The sequence below is a fragment of the Arachis hypogaea genome, chromosome 10 (assembly GCF_003086295.3).
Source record: "Arachis hypogaea cultivar Tifrunner chromosome 10, arahy.Tifrunner.gnm2.J5K5, whole genome shotgun sequence".
Classification (NCBI taxonomy): Eukaryota; Viridiplantae; Streptophyta; class Magnoliopsida; order Fabales; family Fabaceae; genus Arachis; species Arachis hypogaea.
Genome location: NC_092045.1, coordinates 62132758 through 62152499, shown reverse-complemented (window position 1 = coordinate 62152499; position 19742 = coordinate 62132758). Strand labels below are relative to the sequence as shown.

At 40.4% G+C, this 19742-nt stretch overlaps 1 non-coding gene across 1 annotated transcript; it reads right to left on the bottom strand.

Annotated features, from left to right (window-relative positions):
* Nucleotides 1-884: 884 nt before the first annotated feature.
* Nucleotides 885-992, bottom strand: LOC112718726 (small nucleolar RNA R71). The gene has a single exon (XR_003161052.1). It is a non-coding gene; the product is annotated as a small nucleolar RNA R71 (small nucleolar RNA).
* Between the last annotated feature and the right edge of the window lie 18750 nt (nt 993-19742).

Genomic DNA, 19742 nt, shown 5'->3' with positions numbered 1-19742 from the left:
CAGAATAGTTCTCAATCATATCTTTTTTATTTTCTAATTTCAAAATCTTTTTCAAAAATCACTTGATTTCTTTTCCACTCTTATTTTCGAAAATCAATTAAAGTTTTTCAAAATGTTTTTAAAATCTTTTTAATATTTTCGAAAATTTCTTCCCCCTCTTCTCACATCCTTCTATTTATGGACTAACACTATTCCTCAATGAACAATTCAAACTCCATCTCTCTTGATAAGTTCGAATTCTTCTACTTTTGCCTTCTATTTTTCTTTTCCTCTGACACCTCAAGGAATCTCTATGCTGTGACATAAAGGATTCCATATTTCCTTGTTTTCTTCTCTTTCATATGAGCAGGAGCAAAGACAAAAGCATTCTTGTTGAGGCTGACCCTGAACCTGAAAGGACCTTGAAGCGAAAGCTAAGAGAAGCTAAGGCACAATTCTCTATAGAAAACCTAACAGAAATCTTCAAAGAAGAAGAACCCATGGCAGCCAAAAACAACAACAATGCCAACAATGCAAGGAAGGTGCTAGGTGACTTTATTGCACCTACTCCCGACTTCTATGGGAGAAGCATCTCTATCCCTGCCATTGGAGCAAACAACTTTGAGCTTAAGCCTCAATTAGTTTCTCTGATGCAACAGAATTGCAAGTTCCATGGACTTCCATTGGAAGATCCTCATTAATTTTTACCTGAGTTCTTGCAAATCTGTGACACTGTCAAGACTAATGGGGTTGACCCTGAGGTCTACAGACTTATGCTATTCCCTTTTGCTGTAAGAGACAGAGCTAGGACATGGTTGGACTCACAACCTAAAGAAAGCTTGAACTCTTGGGAAAAGCTAGTCAATGCCTTCTTGGCAAAGTTCTTTCCACATCAAAAATTGAGTAAGCTTAGAGTGGAAGTCCAAACCTTTAGACAGAAGGAAGGAGAATCCCTCTATGAAGCTTGGGAAAGATACAAACAATTGGTCAGAAAGTGTCCCTCTGATATGCTTTCTGAATGGAGCATCATAGGTATTTTCTATGATGGTCTGTCTGAACTGTCCAAGATGTCATTGGATAGCTCTGCTGGAGGATCTCTTCATTTGAAGAAGACGCCTACAGAAGCTAAAGAGCTGATTGAAATGGTTGCAAAAAACCAATTCATGTACACTTCTGAAAGGAATCCTGTGAACAATGGGACAAATCAGAAGAAAGGAGTTCTTGAGATTGATACTCTGAATGCCATATTGGCTCAGAACAAAATATTGACCCAGCAAGTCAATATGATTTCTCAAAGTCTGTCTGGAATGCAAAATGCACCAAGCAGTACTAAGGAAGCTTCATCTGAAGAAGAAGCTTATGATCCTGAGAACCCTTCAATGGAAATCATCCAAATCTCTTATGGGAGGATCAACAGAGACCTCAACAAGGTTTCAACAACAATAATGGTGGAAGAAACAGGTTTAGCAATGGCAAGCCTTTTCCATCATCTTCTCAGAATCAGACAGAGAGTTCTAAGCAGAACACCTCTGACTTAGCAACCATGGTCTCTGATCTAATCAAAACCACTCAAAGTTTCATGACTGGAACAAGGTCCTCCATTAGAAACTTGGAGGCACAAGTGGGTCAGCTGAGTAAGAAAATTACTGAACTCCCTCCTAGTACTCTTCCAAGCAATACAGAAGAAAATCCAAAAGGAGAGTGCAAAGCCATCAACATGGCCGAATTTGGAGAGGAGGAAGAGGCAGTGAACGCCACTGAGGAAGACCTCAATGGACGTCCACTGGCCTCTAATGAGTTCCATAATGAGGAACCATGGGAATCTGAGGCTCCCACTGAGACCATTGAGATTCCATTGGATTTACTCCTGCCATTCATGAGCTCTGATGAGTATTCTTCCTCTGAAGAGGATGAGTATGTCACTGAAGAGCAAGTTGCTAAATACCTTGGAGCAATCATGAAGCTAAATGACAGGTTATTTGGTAATGAGACTTGGGAGGATGAACCCCCTTTGCTCACCAAAGAATTGGATTACTTGTCTAGGTAGAAACTGCCTCAAAAGAGACAGGATCCTGGGAAGTTTTCAATACCTTGTACCATAGGCACCATGACCTTCAAGAAGGCCTTGTGTGACCTAGGGTCAAGTGTAAACCTCATGCCTCTCTCTGTAATGGAGAAGCTAGGGATCTTTGAGGTGCAAGCTGCAAAAATCTCACTAGAGATGGCAGACAATTCAAGAAAACAAGCCTATGGACTTGTAGAGGATGTTCTGGTAAAAGTTGAAGACCATTACATCCCTGCTGATTTCATAGTCCTAGAGATTGGGAAGTGCATGGATGAGTGCATCATCCTTGGCAGACCCTTCCTAGCCACAGCAAAGGCTGTGATTGATGTGGACAGAGGAGAATTGATCATTCAAGTGAATGAAGAATCCCTTGTGTTTGAGGCTCAAGGATATCCCTCTGTCACCATGGAGAGGAAGCATGAAGTGCTTCTCTCAAAACAGAGTCAAACAGAGCCCCCATAGTCAAACTCTAAGTTTGGAGTTGGGAGGCCACAACCAACTTCTAAGTTTGGTGTTGAACCCCCACGTTCAAACTCTAAGTTTGGTGTTGGGAGGTTCCAACATTGCTCTGAGTATCTGTGAGGCTCCATGAGAGCCCACTGTCAAGCTAATGACATTAAAGAATCGCTTGTTGGGAGGCAACCCAATCTTATTATATTTATTCATTCTCTTTTGTTATTTTATATTTTCTATAGGTTGATGATCATGAGAAGTCACAAAATCAATTGAAAAAGCAAAAATAGAAAGAAAAACAGAAAGAACAATAGCACACCCTGGAAGAGAACTTGCTGGCGTTTAAACGCCAGTAAGGCTAGCAGATGGGCGTTTAACGCCCAGTCTGGCACCATTCTGGGCGTTTAATGCCAGAAAGGGGCACCAGACTGGCGTTAAACGCCAGGAAAGGGCAAGAAGTTGGCGTTAAATGCCATAAATGGGCACCAGCCCAGCAGGGAGCCATTTTCCTCACCACTTGGTGCAGGGATGACTTTTCCTTGACACCTCAGGATCTGTGGACCCCACAGGATCCCCACCTACCCTACCACTCTCTCTCTTCTTCACCCATTCACCAATCACCTCAACACCTCTTCCCCAAAAACCCTTCACCTATCAAACCCCATCTTTCTCTTCACCACTCACATCCATCCTTCATAAAACCCCACCTACCTCACTATTCAATTTCAAACCACTTTCCCTCCCAAACCCACTCTCCCATAACCGAACCCTAACCCTCTCCCCACCCCTATATAAACCCATCTTCACTCCTTCATTTTCACACACCCTAAACACTACTTCTCCCCCTTTGGCCGAACCACAAAGCCATTTCCATCTCCTTCATTTCTTCTTCTTCTACTCTCTTCTTTTCTCTTTTGCTCGAGGACGAGCAAACCTTTTAAGTTTGGTGTGGTAAAAGCATTGCTTTTTGTTTTTCCATAACCATTTATGGCATCCAAGGCCGGAGAAACCTCTAGAAGGAGGAAAGGGAAGGCAAAAGCTTCCACCTCCGAGTCATGGGAGATGAAGAGATTCATCTCAAGGGTGCATCAAGACTTGAAGAACGTGATCCCCGAGGTCCCTTTCAAACTCAAAAAGAGTGAATATCCAGAGATCCGACATGAGATCCGAAGAAGAGGTTGGGAAGTTCTTACCAACTCCATTCAACAAGTCCGAATCTTAATGGTTCAAGAGTTCTATGCCAATACATGGATCACCAAGAACCATGATCAAAGTGTGAACCCGGACCCAAAGAATTGGCTTACAATGGTTCGGGGGAAATACTTGGATTTTAGTCCGGAAAATGTAAGGTTGGCATTCAACTTGCCCATGATGCAAGGAGATGAACATCCTTACACTAGAAGGGTGATGAGCGGATAATTTATACGCTTTTTGGCATTATTTTTAGCATGTTTTTAGTATATCTTAGTTTTTATTACATTTTCATTAGTTTTTAGTTAAAATTCACTTTTTTGGGCTTTACTTTGAGTTTGTGTGTTTTTCTGTGATTTTAGGTATTTTCTGGCTGAAATTGAGGGACCTGAGCAAAAATCTGATTTAGAGGCTGAAAAGGACTGCAGATGCTGTTGGATTCTGACCTCCCTACACGCGAAGTGGATTTTCTGGAGCTACAAAAGCTCAATTGGTGCGCTCTCAACGGCGTTAGAAATTAGACATTCTGGGCTTTCCAGCAATGTATAATAGTCCATACTTTACCCGAGATTTGATGGCCCAAACCGGCATTGGAAATCAGCTTCAGAATTCCTCGCGTTTAACGCCGGAACTGGCACAAAAATTGGAGTTAAACGCCCAAACTGGCATAAAAGCTGGCGTTTAACTCCAGAAAAAGTCTCTACACATGAAAGCTTCAATGCTCAGCCCAAGCACACACCAAGTGGACCCCAGAAGTGGATTTTTACGTCATTTACTCAATTCTGTATACCCTAGGTTACTAGTTCACTATTAATAGGACCCTTGGATATTGTATCTGGACCTCATGACACTTTACACGTTTCTCATTGTATCTTCTACAGCATGAGTCTCTAAACCCCATGGTTGGGGGTGAGGAGCTCTGCTGTGTCTTGATGGATTAATGCAATTACTACTGTTTTTCATTCAATCATGCTTGCTTCCATTCTAAGATATCACTTGTTCCTAAACCTGATGAATGTGATGATCTGTGACACTCATCATCATTCTCACCTATGAACGTGTGCCTGACAACCACCTCCGTTCTACCTTAGATTGAGTGGATATCTCTTGGATTCCTTAATCAGAATCTTCGTGGTATAAGCTAGAATTGATGGCGGCATTCAAGAGAATCCGGAAGGTCTAAACCTTGTCTGTGGTATTCTGAGTAGGATTCAAGGATTGAATGATTGTGACAAGCTTCAAACTCCTGAGGGCTGGGCGTTAGTGACAAACACAAAAGAATCATTGGATTCTATTCCAACCCGATTGAGAACCGACAGATGATTAGCCGTGCCGTGACAGGGCGCGTTGAACATTTTCACTGAGAGGATGGGAGGTAGCCATTGACAACGGTGAAACCCTACATACAGCTTGCCATGGAAGGAGCCTTGCGTGCTTGAAGAAGAAGACAGTAGGAAAGCAGAGATTCAGAAGATAGAGCATCTCCAAAACCTCAACCTGTTCTCCATTACTGCAAAACAAGTACGTATTTCATGTTCTTTTACTTTTTACAATCAACCCTGATAATTATTGATATCCTGACTAAGAGTTACAAGATAACCATAGCTTACTTCAAGCCGACAATCTCCGTGGGATCGACCCTTACTCACGTAAGGTATTACTTGGACGACCCAGTGCACTTGCTGGTTAGTTGTGCGGGATTGCAAAAGTGTGATTGCAATTTCGTGCACCAAGTTTTTGGCGCCGTTGCCGGGGATTGTTCGAGTTTGGACAACTGACGGTTTATCTTGTTGCTTAGATTAGGACTGTTTTATTTTTGTTGGTTTAGAGTCTTTTATTTGAGTTTAGTTTCATATTTAAGTTTGGTGTCAATTGCAAGCTTTTGTTTTCTTTTATTTTTCAAATTTGCATACCCTTAGTCCTTTCTTGATCCTTAAAAATTCTAAGTTTGGTGTCTTCTTTGTGTTTTCCTTTAAGTTTTCGAAAATTTGTGTCTGATTTTCTAAAAATTTCAAGTTTGGTGTCATTTTGTTGTTTTTCTCTTTCCTCATTTCAAAAAAAAAAATCAAATCTTCTTCAAAATAATTTTCAATCATATCTTTTCAATTGCTAATTCCAAAATCTTTTAATTAACTAATTGATTTAGTTTTCAATTTGCTTTGATCTTATTTTCTTTTAGTTTTCAAAAATTTATTTTATTTTCCTTTTGTTTTATTTTATTTTTTCGGTAAAAAAAATAATTTTACTTTACTTGTGAATCCATATCATATTCCCTTTCTCCATCATGGACCTAAGTGGAATTGAGCAGTCCAGAAGGACTCTGGGGTCATATGCTAACCCCATTACAGCTGCATATGGGAGTAGCATCTGTATACTTCCCATTAAAGCAAGCAGCTTTGAGCTAAATCCTCAACTCATTATCATGGTGCAGCAAAATTGCCAGTATTCCGGTCTTCCACAGGAAGAACCTACTGAGTTTCTGGCACAATTCTTACAAATTGCTGACACAGTACATGATAAAGAGGTGGATCAGGATGTCTACAGACTATTACTATTTCCATTTGCTGTAAAAGATCAAGCCTAGAGGTGATTGAATAACCAACCTACAGCAAGCATAAAGACATGGAGACAGTTATCAGACAAATTCCTGAATCAATTTTACCTTCCAAAAAGGATGACACAGTAAGGCTGGACATCCAAGGCTTTAAACAAGAGGATAATGAATCCCTTTATAATGCCTGGGAGAGGTATAGAGGTATGCTAAGAAAATGCCCCTCTGAAATGTTTTCAGAGTAGGTACAGTTAGACATCTTCTACTATGGGCTTACAGAAAAAGCTCAGATGTCTCTAGACCACTCAGCTGGTGGATCTATACATATGAGGAAAATGATTGAAAAGGCTCAAAAGCTTATAGATAATGTTGCTAGAAATCAACATTTATACTCAAGCAATGAGTCCTCTATAAAAGAAGAAGCTATGGCAGTAACTACTGGTCCTAACCCTCAAGAACAGATGGTTGAGCTTAATCAGCAATTACTCCTTATGACAAAACAATTAGCAGAATTTAAAGAGATGCTCCAAGACACTAAAAATGCTAACAGGAATATGGAAGCACAATTGAATCAGACAAGACAGCAACTATCTAAACAGATAACAGAAGAATGCCAAGCTGTTAAATTAAGGAGTGGGAAGACATTGAATGTATCAACTCAAAGCAGCAGAAAGCTAAGAAAGGAACAATTGACAGAGGATGACCAACCAACTACCCAAAATCCCTCTGAGGACAGTAAGAGCCCAGAGAGGAATGATTCTGGCGTTCAAACGCCAGAAAAGGGTAAGAAAGTGGCGTTAAACGCCCAATGGGTAGCCACTTCTGGCGTTCAAACGCTAGAAAAGGGTTGCAATCTGGCGTTAAACGCCCCAAAAGCACCCAATCCTGGCGTTCAAACGCCACAAAGGGGTCAGACACTTGCAAGTGCTGATAACAACCCCCTTAAGCAGGCTTCTCCAACCACTTCTGTACGAAATAAACCTGCAGCAACTAAGGTTGAAGAATATAAAGCCAAGATGCCTTATCCTTAGAAACTCCGCCAAGCGGAACAGGATAAGCAATTTGCCCGCTTTGCAGACTATCTAAGGACTCTTGAAATAAAGATTCCGTTTGCAGAGGCACTTGAGCAAATACTTTCTAATGCTAAGTTTATGAAAGAGATCTTAAGTCATAAGAAGGATTGGAGAGAAACTGAAAAAGTTTTTCTCACTGAAGAATGCAGTGCAGTCATATTAAAGAGCTTACCAGAGAAGCTTAAAGATCCTGGAAGCTTTATGATACCATGCACATTAGAGGGTACTTGTACCAAGAAAGCTCTATGTGATCTTGGGGCAAGTATCAACCTAATACCTGCATCCACTATCAGAAAGCTTGGCTTGACTGAAGAAGTCAAACCAACCAGGATATGTCTCCAACTTGTTGATGGCTCCATTAAATATCCATCAGGCATAATTGAGGACATGATTGTCAAGGTTGGGCCATTTGCCTTTCCCACTGACTTTGTAGTGCTGGAAATGGAGGAGCATAAGAGTGGAACCCTCATTCTAGGAAGACCTTTCCTAGCAACTGGACGGACCCTCATTGACGTCCAAAAAGGGGAATTAACCCTAAGAGTCAATGAGGATGAGTTCAAGTTGAATGTTGTCAAAGCTATGCAGCATCCAGACACATCAAATGACTGCATGAGCACTGATATTATTGACTCTTTGGTGGAGGAGGTCAATATGACTGAAAGTCTTGAATTAGAGCTAGATGACATCTTTAAAGATGTTCAGCCTGATCTGGAGGAACTAAAGGAAATAAAAGAAATTCTGAAAATTCATCAGGAAGAAGATAAGCCTCCTAAACCAGAGCTCAAGCCACTACCACCATCCCTGAAATATGTATTTCTAGGAGAAGGTGACACTTTTCCAGTGATCATAAGCTCTGCTCTAAATCCACAGGAAGAGGAAGCACTAATTCAAGTGCTAAGGACACACAAGACAGCTCTTGGGTGGTCCATAAGTGATCTTAAGGGCATTAGCCCAGCAAGATGCATGCACAAGATCCTATTGGAGGATGATGCTAAGCCAGTGGTTCAACCACAAAGGCGGCTAAATCCAGCCATGAAGGAGGTAGTGCAGAAAGAGGTCACTAAGTTACTAGAGGCTAGGATTATTTATCCTATTTTTGATAGCCCCTGGGTGAGCCCTGTCCACGTTGTCCCTAAGAAGGGAGGCATGACAATGGTTCATAATGAAAAGAATGAACTTGTTCCTACAAGAACAGTTACAGGGTGGCGAATGTGTATTGACTACAGAAGGCTCAATACAGTCACCAGAAAGGATCATTTTCCTTTACCATTCATAGACCAGATGCTAGAGAGACTAGCAGGTCATGAATACCACTGCTTTTTGGACGGCTACTCAGGTTACAACCAAATTGCAGTAGATCCTCAGGACCAAGAGAAAACATAATTTACATGTCCTTCTGGAGTATTTGCCTACAGAAGGATGCCTTTTGGTCTGTGCAATGCACCTGAAACCTTTCAGAAGTGCATGCTCTCTATCTTCTCAGATATGGTAGAGAAATTTTTGGAAGTCTTCATGGATGACTTTTCAGTATTTGGAGACTCATTCAGCTCCTGCCTTAACCATCTAGCACTTGTTCTGAAAAGATGCCAAGAGACCAACCTAGTTTTAAACTGGGAAAAATGTCACTTTATGGTGACTGAAGGAGTTGTCCTTGGGCATAAAATTTCAAACAAAGGAATAGAGGTGGATCAAGCTAAAATTGAAGTAATTGAAAAATTACCACCACCTACCAATGTTAAGGCAATCAGAAGCTTTCTGGGGCATGCAGGATTCTACAGAAGGTTTATAAAGGATTTTTCAAAAATTGTCAAACCTCTGAGTAATCTGCTAGCTGCTGACACTCCATTTATTTTTGATAATGAGTGTCTGCAGGCATTTGAGACTCTGAAAGCTAAGCTGGTCACAGTACCAGTCATCTCTGCACCAGACTGGACATTACCATTTGAACTAATGTGTGATGCCAGTGACCATGCCATTGGTGCAGTATTGGGACAAAGGCATGGTAAGCTTCTGCACGTCATTTATTATGGCAGTCATATTCTAAATGATGCATAGAAGAATTACACAACCACAGAAAAGGAGTTACTTGCAGTGGTTTATGCCATTGACAAGTTCAGATCTTATTTAGTAGGATCAAAAGTGATCGTGTACACTGACCATGCTGCTCTTAAATATCTACTCACAAAGCAAGATTCAAAACCCAGGCTCATAAGATGGGTGTTGCTTCTGCAAGAGTTTGATATAGAAATAAGAGACAGAAAAGGGACAGAGAATCAAGTAGCTGATCACCTGTCCCGGATAGAACCAGTAGCAGGAGCATCCCTCCCTCCTACTGAGATCTCTGAAACCTTTCCGGATGAGCAATTGTTTGCTATTCAGGAAGCTCTGTGGCTTGCAGACAGTGTAAACTATAATACTCAAGGTTCTCCTTCTGTAACCATGGAGAGGAAGCATGAAGAGCTTCTCTAAAAAAAGAGTCAAACAGAGCCCCCACAGTCAAACTCTAAGTTTGGTGTTGGGAGGTCACAACCAAACTCTAAGTTTGGTGTTGGAGAGGTTCCAACATTGCTCTGAACATCTGTGAGGCTCCATGAGAGCCCACTGTCAAGCTACTGACATTAAAGAAGCGCTTGTTGGGAGGCAACCCAATGTTATATTTATCTATTTTCCTTTGTTATTTTATGTTTTCTGTAGGTTGATGATCATGGAAAGTCCCAAAATCAATTGAAAAAGAAAAAACAGAAAGAAAAACAGCACACCCTGGAGGAAAACCTTGCTGGCGTTTAAACGCCAGTAAGGGCAGTAAATGGGCGTTTAACGCCCAGTCTGGCACCAATCTGGGCGTTTAACGCCAGAAAGGGGCACCAGACTGGCGTTAAACGCCAGGAATGGGCACCAAGCTGGCGTTAAACACCAGAAATGGGCACCAGCCCAGCGTTTAACACCAGGATTGGCAGAAGGAGCATTTCTGCTCGCCACTTGGTGCAGGGATGAATTATCCTTGACACCTCAGGATCTGTGGACCCCACAGAATCCCCACCTACCCCACCACTCTCTCTCTTCTTTCTTCTTTTGCTCGAGGACGAGCAAACCTTCTACGTTTGGTGTGGTAAAAGCGTTGCTTTTTGTTTCTCCATAACCATTTATGGCACCTAAGGCCGGAGAAACCTCTAGAAAGAGGAAAGGGAAGGCAAAAGCTTCCACCTCCGAGCCATGGGAGATGGAGAGATTCATCTCAAGGGATGCACATTCCTCCACAAAACTATTGGGAGCAAATCAACACCTCCCTAGGAGAATTGAGTTCCAACATGGGACAACTAAGGGTGGAGCACCAAGAACATTCCATCCTCCTCCATGAAATTAAAGAAGATCATAGAATCATGAGAGAGGAGCAACAAAGGCAAGGAAGAGACATTGAGGAGCTCAAGCACTCCATAAGATCTTCAAGAGGAAGAACAAGCTGCCATCACTAAGGTGGACCTGTTCTTTAATCTCCTTGTTCTTTATTTTCTATTTTTTGAATTTTTATGCTTATGTTTATCTATGTTTGTGTCTTATTACATGATCATTAGTGCAGTGTTTGGTTGTTGTCTCAAAAAAATAGAGACATAGACACAAAGACACAAATACACATGAACACAAAGATACACAAATTTTATAACATGTTTGGTGATAATACACAAGACACATGTATTTAATTCAAAAGTCTATTTTATCCCCAAACTAAAACAACGCAAATGTTAAAAGATAAAGGATAATAGTTGGAATTTTAAAAAATAATTAGGGATAGAATTGGAAAAATCTGTGTCTCATAGATTGTGTCTTAGTGTCACAGCTTGAGAGAGATACACTAAATACATGTCTTTAATGTGCATCTGTGTGTAACCGTGTCTTTTAAAATTTTATGTCTCAGCAAACAAACGGTGTACACGTACCACCGTGTCCATGTCTCTGATGGACATGGACATTAACCAAACGGAGCCTAGTATCTTAGTGTCTATGCCTTAAAGCTATGAATGTCTTATGAATCCATCACCTTTCTTAAAATGAAAAATGTTTTTATTACAAAAGAACAAGAAGTACAGGATTTCGAATTTATCTCTGAAACTAGTTGAATTAGTTTGATGTGGTGACAATACTTTTTGTTTTCTGAATGAATGCTTGAACAGTGCATATGTCTTTTGAATTTGTTGTTTAAAGAATGTTAAATTTGTTGGCTCTTGAAAGAATGATGGAAAAGGAGAAATGTTGTTGAGGATCTAAAAATTCATCAAATTGATTCTTGAAGCCAGAAAAAGCAAAAAAAAAAAGAGAAGAAGAAAAAGCAAGCAGAAAAAGCCAATAGCCCTGTAAACCAAAAGGCAAGGGTAGAAATAAAAAGTGATCCAAGGCGAAAAGAGTGTGCTTAAGAACCCCTGGACACCTCTAATTGGGGACTCTAGCAAAGCTGAGTCACAATCCGAAAAGGTTCACCCAAGTATGTGTCTGTGGCATATATGTATCCGGTGGTAATACTGGAAGACAGAGTGCTTTGGGCCACAGCCAAGACTCATAAAGTAGCTATGTTCAAGAATCATCATACTTAACTAGGAGAATCAATAACACTATCTGAGTTCTGAGTTCCTATAGATGCCAACCATTCTAAACTTCAAAGGATAAAGTGAGATGCCAAAACTGTTCAGAAGCAAAAAAACTACTAGTCCCACTCATCGAATTGGAGCTAAGTTTCTTTGATATTTTGGAGTCTATAGTATGTTCTCTTCTTTTTATCCTATTTGATTTTTAGTTGCTTGGGGACAAGCAACAATTTAAGTTTGGTGTTGTGATGAGCGGATAATTTATACGCTTTTTGGCATTGTTTTTAGCATGTTTTTAGTATATCTTAGTTAGTTTTTATTACATTTTCATTAGTTTTTAGTTAAAATTCACTTTTTTGGGCTTTACTATGAGTTTGTGTGTTTTTCTGTGATTTTAGGTATTTTCTGGCTGAAATTGAGGGACCTGAGCAAAAATCTGATTTAGAGGTTGAAAAGGACTGCAGATGCTGTTGGATTCTGACCTCCCTGCACTCGAAGTGGATTTTCTGGCGCTACAAAAGCCCAATTGGCGCGCTCTCAACATCGTTAGAAAGTCGACATCCTGGGCTTTCCAGCAATGTATAATAGTCCATACTTTGCCCGAGATTTGATGGCCCAAACCGGCATTGCAAATCAGCTTCAGAATTCCCGGCGTTTAACGCCGGAACTGGCACAAAAATTGGAGTTAAACGCCCAAACTGGCATAAAAGCTGGCGTTTAACTCTAGAAAAAGTCTCTACACATGAAAGCTTCAATGCTCAGCCCAAGCACACACCAAGTGGACCCCAAAAGTGGATTTTTACGTCATTTACTCAATTCTGTATACCCTAGGTTACTAGTTCACTATTAATAGGACCCTTGGATATTGTATCTGGACCTCATGACACTTTACACATTTCTCATTGTATCTTCTACAGAATGAGTCTCTAAACCCCATGGTTGTGGGTGAGGAGCTCTGCTGTGTCTTGATGGATTAATGCAATTACTACTGTTTTTCATTCAATCATGCTTGCTTCCATTCTAAGATATCACTTGTTCCTAAACCTGATGAATGTGATGATCTGTGACACTCATCATCATTCTCACCTATGAACGTGTGCCTGACAACCACCTCCGTTCTACCTTAGATTGAGTAGATATCTCTTGGATTCCTTAATCAGAATCTTCGTGGTATAAGCTAGAATTGATGGCGGCATTCAAGAGAATCCGGAAGGTCTAAACCTTGTCTGTCGTATTCTGAGTAGGATTCAAGGATTGAATGACTGTGACGAGCTTCAAACTCCTGAGGGCTGGGCGTTAGTGACAAACGCAAAAGAATCATTGGATTCTATTCCAACCCGATTGAGAACCGACAGATGATTAGCCGTGCCGTGACAGGGCGCGTTGAACATTTTCACTGAGAGGATGGGAGGTAGCCATTGACAACAGTGAAACCCTACATACAGCTTGCCATGGAAGGAGCCTTGCGTGCTTGAAGAAGAAGACAGTAGGAAAGCAGAGATTCAGAAGATAGAGCATCTCCAAAACCTCAACCTGTTCTCCATTACTACAAAACAAGTACTTATTTCATGCTCCTTTACTTTTTACAATCAACCCTGATAATTATTGATATCCTGACTAAGAGTTACAAGATAACCATAGCTTGCTTCAAGCCGACAATCTCCGTGGGATCGACCCTTACTCACGTAAGGTATTACTTGGACGACCCAGTGCACTTGCTGGTTAGTTGTGCGGGATTGCAAAAGTGTGATTGCAATTTCATGCACCAAAGGGTCAACTTTGATCAAAGGTTGGACCAAGTCCTCACAGTCATTTGTGAAGAGGGCGCCCAATGGAAGAGAGATTCAAGAGGAAAGCCGGTTCAATTGAGAAGGCATGACCTCAAGCCTGTGGCTAGGGGATGGTTGGAGTTTATCCAACGCTCAATCATTCCCACTAGCAACCGGTCCGAAGTTACTTTAGACCGGGCTATCATGATTCATAGCATCATGATTGGAGAAGAAATAGAAGTTCATGAGGTTATATCCCAAGAACTTTATAAGGTGGCGGACAAGTCCTCTACCTTGGCAAGGTTAGCCTTTCCTCATCTCATTGGTCACCTCTGTTATTCAGTTGGAATTGACATAGAGGGAGACATACCCATTGATGAGGACAAACCCATCACTAAGAAAAGGATGGAGCAGACAAGAGACCCCTCTCATCATCAAATCCCTGAGATGCCTCAAGGGATGCACTTTCCTCCATAAAACTATTGGGAGCAACTGAACACCTCCCTAGGAGAATTGAGTTCCAACATGGGACAACTAAGGGTAGAGCACCAAGAACATTCCATTCTCCTCCATGAAATTAGAGAAGATCAAAGAATCATGAGGGAGGAGCAACAAAGGCAAGGAAGAGACATAGAAGAGCTTAAGGACATCATTGGTCCTTCAAGAAGAAGAGGCCATTAAGGTGGATTCATTCTTTGTTCTTATTTTTTTCTGTTTTTCGTTTTCTATGCTATATGTGTGTTTATGTTTTGTGTCTCTACATCATGATCATTAGTATGTAGTAACTATCTCTTAAGGCTATAAATAATTCCATGAATCTTTCACCTCTCTTAAATGAAAAATGTTTCTAATTCAAAAGAACAAGAAGTACATGAATTTCGAATTTATCCTTGAATTTAGTTTAATTATATTGATGTGGTGACAATACTTTCTGTTTTCTGAATGAATGCTTGAACAGTGCATATTTTTTATCTTGTTGTTTATGAATGTTAAAATTGTTGGCTCTTGAAAGAATGATGAACAAAGAGAATGTTATTGACAATCTGAAAAATCATGAAATTGATTCTTGAAGCAAGAAAAAGTAGTGAAAAAGCAAAAGCTTGCGAAAAAAATAGAAAGAAAAAGAAAAAGAAAGCAGAAAAAGCCAATAGCCTTTAAAACCAAAAGGCAAGGGTAAAAAGGATCCAAGGCTTTGAGCATCAATGGATAGGAGGGCCCAAGGAACCAAAATCTAGGCCTAAGCGGCTAGATCAAGCTGTCCCTAACCATGTGCTTGTGGCATGCAGGTCCAAGTGAAAAGCTTGAGACTGAGTGGTTAAAGTTGTGATCCAAAGCAAAAAGAGTGTGCTTAAGAGCTCTGGACACCTCTAATTGGGGACTTTAGCAAAGATGAGTCACAATCTGAAAAGGTTCACCTAGTCATGTGTTTGTGGCATTTATGTATCTAGTGGTAATACTGGAAAACAAAGTGCTTAGGGCCACGGCCAAGACTCATAAAAGTAGCTGTGTTCACGAATCAATAAACTTAACTAGGAGAATCAATAACACTATCTAAAATTCTAAATTCCTATAGATGCCAATCATTCTAAACTTCAAAGGAGAAAGTGAGATGCCAAAACTGTTCAGAAGCAAAAAGCTACAAGTCCCGCTCATCTAATTAGAATTAATATTCATTGATATTTTGGGATTTATAGTATATTCTCTTCTTTTTATCCTAATTGATTTTCAGTTGCTTGGGGACAAGCAACAATTTAAGTTTGGTGTTGTGATGAGCGGATAATTTATACGCTTTTTGGCATTGTTTTTAGGTAGTTTTTAGTACGATCTAGTTACTTTTAGGGATGTTTTCATTAGTTTTTATGCTAAATTCACATTTCTGGACTTTACTATGAGTTTGTGTGTTTTTCTGTGATTTTAGGTATTTTCTGGCTGGAATTGAGGGACCTGAGCAAAACTCTGATAAGAAGGCTGACAAAGGACTGCTGATGCTGTTGGAATCTGACCTATCTGCACTCGAAATGGATTTTTTGGAGCTACAGAAATCCAAATGGCGCGCTCTCAACGGCGTTGGAAAGTAGACATCCAGAGATTTCCAGCAAAATATAATGGTTCATACTTTATTCGAGATTTGATGACGTAAACTGGCGCTCAACGCCAGTTCCATGCTGTATTCTGGAGTCAAATGCCAGAAACACGTCACGAACCAGAGTTGAACGCCAAAAACACGTTACAACTTGGCGTTCAACTCCAAAAGAAGCCTCAGCTCGTGTAAAGATCAAGCTCAGCCCAAACACACACCAAGTGCGCCCCGGAAGTGGATTTATGCATCAATTACTTACTTCTGTAAACCCTAGTAGCTAGTTTAGTATAAATAGAACTTTTTACTAGTGTATTAAACGTCTTTTGGATTATCTAGTCTTGGACTATCTAGTTCTTTTGACCATTCGGTCTTTCATGGGGGCTGGCCATTCGGCCATGCCTGGACCTTCATCACTTATGTATTTTTAACGGTGGAGTTTCTACACACCATAGATTAAGGGTGTGGAGCTCTGCTGTACCTCAAGTTTCAATGCAATTACTACTATTTTCTATTCAATTCGATTTATTCCTGTTCCAAGATATTCGTTGCACTCCACCATGATGAATGTGGTGATCCGTGACACTCACCATCATTCTCACCTATGAACGTGCGTGACTGACAACCACTTCCGTTCTACCTTACACCGGGCGCATATCTCTTGGATTCCTTAACCAGAATCTTCGTGGTATAAGCTAGAATTGATGGCGGCATTTATGGGAATCCAGAAAGTTTAATCTTGTCTCTGGTATTTCGAGTAGGATTCCGGGATTGAATGACTGTGACGAGGTTCAAACTCGCGATTGTTGGGCGTGATGACAAACGCAAAAGAATCAAGGGATTCTATTCCGACATGATCGAGAACTGACAGATGATTAGCCGTGCTGTGACAGAGCATTTGGACCATTTTCACTGAGAGGATGGGATGTAGCCATTGACAACGGTGATGCCCTACATACAGCTTGCCATGGAAAGGAGTAAGAAGGATTGGGGAAAGACAGTAGGAAAGCAGAGATCCAACAGGGACAATTCATCTCCATACACTTATCCGAAATTCTCACCAATGATTTACATAAGTATTTCTATCTTTATTTTATGTTTTATTTGTTATTATTATTCGAAAACTCCATAATCAATTATTATCCGCCTAACTGCGATTTACAAGATGACCATAGCTTGCTTCATACCAACAATCTCCGTGCGATCGACCCTTATTCACGTAAGGTATTACTTGGACGACCCAGTGCACTTCTGGTTAGTTGTGTGGAGTTGTGACCAAGTGTGATTCACGTTTCAGAGCGCTAGCAAGTTTTTGGCGCCATTGTTGATGATCACAATTTCGTGCACCAGTAAACATCGTACAGTATTGAAAAAAATATGTAAAAAAAATTTTTCCTTAGGGAAGGAGAGTGTTCACCGCCTGGCTTCATTTCATTTGAATTCACCATAGTTATTGCATCACTTTCCAGCCAACGTCACCAGATGTTTTTGATGCTTTGCTGCCATAGCATTATCAACAGCCTCTCGCATCAATGTCTAGTTTGCCTGTTGATAAATCCATATTTTATGATGTATATTGAGCTTAATTTAAGTGATTTATTCAACCTTTCACCTACTTATTCATGTAAATTGCATGGTTTCACTTTCCCTTTCTTATTATGTGATATATGAGAAAATATGTTCCTTATGCTTTAAAATAACCAAATTTAATTATCCTTTATTATCATTCGATGCCGTGATTTGTGTGTTGAGTACTTTCAGGTTTTATAGGGCAAGAATGATTTAAAGGATGGAAAGAAAACATACAAAAATGGAAGGAAAGCACAAATTGGAGTTTTGGAGCAACTGGCAATGACGGGTCCGCATGGACGACGCGAACGCGTGGTTCGCACAAAAGAGAATCAACATGAGCGCATGGATGAGGCAAACACGTGACTTTGCGAAATACAACTGACGCGGGCGCATGACTGATGCGACTGCGTGGAAGAGCAACACTCCAGATGACGCGACCGCGTGACCCATGCAGACGCGTGACGTGCGCGATCTACAAAATTTGCAGATCTCGTTTTCAGTGATTTTTGGACCCTTTTGGCCCAGATCCAAATCCAAGAGGCACAGATTAGAAGTTATGAAATGGGGGAACGCATTCATACGGAGGATGAAAAAAAAGCAGATAGCGAGTAATTTTCACTTTTCATAGTTTAGATGTAGTTTTTAGAGAGAGAGGCTCTCTCCTTTCTCTTAGGTTTTAGGATTAGGATTTCTTTTAGTCATTAGGATTGCTTCTTCGTACCAGCTTCAATAATTTATGTTTCTCTTCTACTTTTATTTACTCTGATACTTTTATTTGTGTTTGATTTATGTTGCCCAATTGGCTTATGAATATTGTTCATGTTAGAATTGACATCTTCATTCAATATAATTTGAGGTATTCCAGATATTTATGATTTCAATTTAGCTTTTTATATTCTTGGCTTTAATTGATTAATTGGTAACTCTTGAGTTGTCAAAGTCATTGTCGACTGAAAATTGGAATTCTTTAAGAATTAACTCGAGTTCCAATAACTCTAGCCTTTTCCAAGGAAAGACTAGGACCTGAGGAACTAAACTTATTCCATCCACTTGACTTACCTTCATAGTTAGAGGTTAACTTAGTGGGAGAAAAATCCAATTCTCATCACAATTGATAAGAATAACTGGGATAGGACTTCCAGTTTCCATACCTTGCCAAGAGTTTTTCTTAGTTATTAATTTATTAATTCTTGCAATCTATTTCTCTTGCTTAAAACCTTTTTCAAACCCAAACACTGTTTTTCCAGAACCAATAGTAAATCATACTTCCCTGCAATTCCTTGAGAAGATGACCCGAGGTTTGAATACTTCGGTTTATAAATTTATTGGGTTTTGTTACTTGTGACAACCAAAACGTTTGTACAAAGGGATTTTCTGTTGGTTTAGAATCTATACTCACAACGCGACTATATTTTTACAAAATTCTTTACTAGCAAAAATCCCAACGTCAAAATGGCGCCGTTGCCAGGGAATTGCAAACGTGTGCCTTATTATTAGTTATTGTAAATATTTTTCTTTTACTTGTTTCTTTGTTTTTTTTTTCCCTTCTTAATTCTGATAGCTACTATGAATTCTCACCCCTCTCGCTTTGAGTTTGGTTCTACTTTTGTTGAAAGGAATGGAAGCTATAACAGGACTATGCATCAAGGTCTAGGCAATCAAAGATGGATGGAGCCAAGAGGATCTGATCACCCCTTTAGGCAACAATACCCTCCTAGATACCATGGACGGAGACCATTCTACAATGCATACCCACCCCATGCTCAGAGACCATCCTTTCAACACAACTTCAACCCACCATACTCACAAGCTTCTTTTCGCCATTCGCCACCACATGATCCTTACCCGCCCCAACACCAATCCAATTACTCCCAAGAACCACCACTCCCCTATGCACCATGTCCATATCCATCAACCCAAGAATCACATGTTCGCTTCGAAGAATCAGTAGATCAATTTAATGCAACCCTTCATCAACTGTAGCAAGCAATAAATCAATTATCTTCCAGACGTTCGGACACTCAAGGAACGCCTATAGCTTCATATGGAGAATCTAATGAAGAACGTAGTGTGAAGAAGACACAAGAAGCTCCAGTGGATAGCATAGAGCACAACTTCGTACTGGAACAAGTAGAGGACGCTATCATTGTAGAAGAAGAAGAGTTGGTTGAAGATTTAGGAGATGCTGAACCTCCGCAGGAATCCAGAGTTGTGGAGAATTTCGTCGAAGACGTTACAATTAATGCTAAGGAGGGTAGTGCACAACCCCCAAGGCAGGTATCTTATGAGGAATTAGACGGAATAACCCAAGACTCAATTTTTCCTGATGATGATAGCCACCACTCAAGTTATCTTAATAATGAACTTGCATCCGCAAGTGAACGAGATAGAAGAATCTTTCCCAAGTGAATACGAAGATGATGCAGAGGTCGACT